Genomic DNA, 4,907 nt, shown 5'->3' with positions numbered 1-4,907 from the left:
CAGGGTGTCGTCCGTCTAATATTACAGGATTTTTCGTTTCTAGGTCCACGCCGAGAGCAGAGTTGATCCGCCCATTAACCCTCATTACGCCGTGATTATCCAAAAAGGGTGACAAGGTGAGTAATTTACTATTTTTAGGTACAGGTTTACCTCGTGTCAAAGCGGTTATCTTAATAGGGAATGATTTTGCTTGAGCACTCTTCAACAGTAAGCATTCTGCTCGATCCATCATCTTGCAGTCTAACTGTCCAGGAAGTCTTTTGCATTTATCGACAAATCTTAGCAGTGCAGCTGCAGACCTCTTCAAACGTAGCCAGGAAGAAAACCGTAGAGGATCAGGTACAGGTAAGTGATATAACGTTACTGATGATTCCGATTCCATATGTGTAACCGCTACGTGTTCCAGATTATCATCAACCAATTCATAATTGAGTAGATCCTGAGGCCACTGAGACATGTCATTGTATAAAAAAGCTGGTCCCGTAAACCACTCGCTTTCAAAGACAGAACAATCAAAAGATTCTCGGGTGCCTAAGTCAGCAACGTTTAACTTCGTAGGAACATATTTCCATTCATGTATACGGGTCAAGTTATCTATCTCACCTAGGCGATTAGCTTCAAATGTTTTATACTTCCGTGTATTGTTTCGAATCCAATGGATAACTGTGGTTGAATCACACCAAAAATATCTAACGGTTGGAGTTAATCTATGCTCCCTTATTATATTATTCGCCAATCTAGCTGCCAGGCGAGCTGCTTCAAGTTCAGCTTTCGGGATGGTTATAGGCCTAACAGGTAAGACTCTACACTTACTTGCTATAAATGAGACATAAATTTTTTCATTAATGTTCCAGCGCCAAAATGCAACCGCACACATTGCTTTACTCGATGCGTCGCTAAACACATGCAATTGTAGGTTGTCATAGCCGATATTCATTGACATAACATCTGCGGACTCTGTCAGGGGAGTTTCCCTCACCGGTCGTAGCGAGCGGAGGTGTCGGCGGCATAGTGAGTCCGATGAGTACTGGCGAATCGCAAGGTGTTAGGTTCGTGGCCGGCTGGCTATCTCGCCTTATTGTTAATGGCGCCTGATAGTACCTCGGTATGCGTAAGTCACGAATAGACTTAAGTAAATTAATCCATTTGCACCATTTACCGTAAATATCATCTGATATATATTCGTCCCATCCAATATTAAGACGCCACGTATCCTGTAGCATAATTTTTCCTTGTATAGTAAATGGCGATAGGAAACCTAAAACATCAAAAATAGACATTACTACTCTTAACATTAACCGTTTCGTAGGGCGCTCCTTACCATGAATAATGCTTTCGGGTATCCGTTTCAAAGACACATCAAAACCCCATACGTCATCTTTGGGATACCATATCAGGCCCAAAATACGCTCTCCTTCGAACTGCTGATGAATTTTAAACTTTATGGCTGCAGTGCCTAAGGATGCTTCAGGTATAGAGTTCAACACAGCTTCGCTATTACTAGTCCAGTTTCGAATCTCAAAACCACCTGATAAGTGGATATTAGTTATATTTTTACCATTTTTATTGCTGACTCGTCATCAGGTAAACTATCTATATAGTCATCCATATAGTGTGAATTCGTTATTGCTTTAACAGCGGCCGGTAAGGTTGACACATAGCGCTGTGCATTTTGTTCTTTATAAACTGAGCTATAAAGGGGAACAATTAGCTCCAAAAATTAGTGATGTCATTACATACGTCTTAATATTTTCTTTAGGACTATTTCGCCAAATAAATCTAAATGCGTCTTGGTCTTCGTCATGAATTTTTATGCGTAAGAACATATCTTTGATGTCACCTGTTACTGCTACTTTATTCTCTCTAAAACGTAACATTATACCAAATAGAGATGACAACAAATCGGGGCCCGTGAGTAAGTAATCATTAAGACACGAACCTTTCACCTTCGCCGCAGCATCAAATACCAGACGTAGTTTCTTTTTATTCGGATTGTCCACTCCGAAGTGAGGTAAATACCATGTCCGGGGAGTGGACGCGGAGTCCTCAAGTACTCTAGCAAATCCATTTTCCAGTAGATGTTGAATACGTTCTCTGTACCTGTAAGCAAAACCTAAATCCTTCTCCATTTTATTTTCAATACCTCGGAACCTTCTTACAGCGGCAGTGTAAGAGTCTGGCATCTTACACTCCTTATCCTTCCACGGTAGAGAAACATACCAACGACCGTCCTTGAGAAGGGCAGTACGTTCCAGCTCAGCGATAGCGCGTACGTCATCAGCATTTTGACGCGGCATAGTGGCTGAAATTCCTAGTGAATCTAAGGCAAAGGAACATCTGACTTCCTCATGAAGATGCTGCAAACCGACCTCGTATGACATAGAATCCTCTGCATTCTCAAATACAGTGAGAGCAGTGGCGATTGTCGATTTGCGCTCGTTCTGCGGCACACGTAGACTACCGTGGATGCACCAGCCTAGAGGGGTAAGTGTAGCGGACGGCTCATTTAATTTACCCAACCTTACTTCTAAGGGCAATAGCAAATGGTAATTATCCTGTCCAATTAACATTTCAGGTTTTAAATCAACGGTACATAAATCATTCTTTATATCGCTTAAGTGGCTATAATTATAACATTTAACAAAATCGAATTTTTGCAAAGGCAAGTTTAACTCCTTGATACTACGAGCTCTTATGTTATACACCTTATTGTCTATACCACTAAGGTCCATATTAACAATTGTTGTTTCACAAACCAGTTCGTTATCAGTCCAAGCACCACGCACATGCATTGTTTCCCGGCGCCCGTGTAGTCCTGCACGTTCTGCGAGGCTAGCGCTTATGAACGATACAGTTGCCCCGTCATCTAACAACGCACTCGAATTCACTACACCGAGGGGACCGTGTATACGAACAGGAACCACTTTTAGCAAAACTTTACGATCACTCGCACTAATATAGGTTACATTTTCCGTAGCTGGTGACGGTGACGACTGTGATGCAGGAGAAGTACCTCGCAGCTCAGGCTCGTGACGTGCATCCGTAGCTATTGATATAGATGGTCGATGCGTACGTTGATCGTTTTCTCGATTAACCACGTTCACGGTGTAGTGTAAAAAGGCCATGATGGGGTTGACCGCAATTATTTTTGTCACAGGAAGGCGCTGGGCATGTATTGCGCTCATGGCGAGATAATAGACATTTGTAACAAATTCCGTGACGTTTGACAAATTGCCATCTGACATTACGTAGCGCTTTCTTGAACTCTTTGCATTCGGTTAGTATGTGAACAGACTTTTACAAAATCGGCATTGGGATTCGTTTTCTTGAATTGCGAATGTATGTGATATAGCTCGGGTTGTATTTTCCCTTTGGTATTTTTGGAAGGGACATGCCGAATGTTGGTGATGATGCTCGCGGTTGTTGATAATTTTACGGCCTCTTCTTGTAAAAATTCAGACATTATTATTAGCCGCGGTTTAGTTCCTTCTAATATGAATTTATAGCTATAATCTGACCATTTCGAAATAAGTATTGGAGGCAGCTTGGATAAAATAATAGATACAATATTTACCCCAAATAGGTATTCTTCACGTCCAACAGCTTGAACTGCCTCTACAAAATTCTGAATTTTCACTGCAAATGTCACACAGTCTTTTTGATAGTCCTGGTGCAGCGGCGGGAGTTTTTTAAGGTCGTTTATAATACGGGATATTATGCAGTCAGGGTTCCCATACAGCAGCTCCAATGTCGACATAACCTTCGCAGGTGACGTGGCGCTGATAAACAAAGCACTAACTGATTCCTTCGCCGACCCTTTAAGGCACTTACGTAGCCTCCATAAATTCTCCTTGTCCGTAAAATTACACACCTCAGTGGACTCCTCATACGCCTGCTTAAACTGGAGCCATTCCATTGGATCGCCAGCAAATTCCGGTAAATCTTTTGGTGTTGACATGCGGCTCAGTAAACTGGCATTGGTTTTATTGGCAGTGGCACTTGTGAGGTTTTTTAATTGCCATAGCAAGCATGTCTACAGCATTGCTTGAGCTGTACGTGGGTGGTACAGGGCCTTTTGACGTGGTCGTATGTGTTTTGTTCTTCGTAGCTACAAGTATTGGCGATACCTGGTGCAGTTGACCCGCTGTTTTACCATGATCGGGGGTGAACTGGTCCTTCGGTGGTACCTCGAATGTAGTTTGAAGATTTTTCTATCCAATCTTGTACTTGAAGTTGAGACCTATTAACTTCTTCTTCAATTTGTGGACTGTAATCAATGTAGGTCTCCTCTTCAAGTTCCGCCAGCTTTAACTCTGTTTCCCGATCGATGAGGGCCATTTCGATGCGTGCCTTCCGTTGTTCCGCTTCCAATTGCAATTTCTTTTTATGATGTTTATAGAAGACTTGGATGATACCTGACTTCTGCGTGAAGACATTGCTTTTGCGAGCGGATCTGGAACGTGTCGAGTTGGCTCAGAAGTTGCATCAAGTTCGGGAATACTTGGTTGTACTATTGGCTGCGCACCATTTTCCTTTGAGAGTCCCTCCGTTGTTGCCTGATCCATGTTTGTGGAGACCCTTTTTCAGAGTCAACATTTTTCGGCAATTTCTCTTGTGGGCCACGGCGCGTTTTCCTGGTCATTTTTTGCGGTGTGCGGAACATAATATTCTGCAGATCCGGCTCGAAGGACCACTTGTTAAAGATGAGCCAGTACTCAACCAGTTAAGGAGTAAAAATAGGCGTTATAATAAAATAATTTACTCACATACGACGAAAAAATAAAAATCTCAACTGACAACTAAGAACATAAAAAACATTACATTGACGAATCGAAATTCAAAAATTTAAAACTAAACTATATTTTACCAAAAAGGATTTGCGTCGCCAACAGCCAAATATAAAAGTC

The 4,907-nt window shown here is 42.0% G+C and overlaps 1 pseudogene; it reads right to left on the bottom strand.

The window, feature by feature from the left end:
- Window positions 1-920: 920 nt before the first annotated feature.
- Window positions 921-3,107, bottom strand: LOC119190700 (annotated as a pseudogene).
- Between the last annotated feature and the right edge of the window lie 1,800 nt (window positions 3,108-4,907).

This window comes from Manduca sexta, chromosome 26 (genome assembly GCF_014839805.1).
Source record: "Manduca sexta isolate Smith_Timp_Sample1 chromosome 26, JHU_Msex_v1.0, whole genome shotgun sequence".
Lineage (NCBI taxonomy): Eukaryota > Metazoa > Arthropoda > Insecta > Lepidoptera > Sphingidae > Manduca > Manduca sexta.
This window is presented reverse-complemented; position numbering and strand designations above follow the sequence as displayed.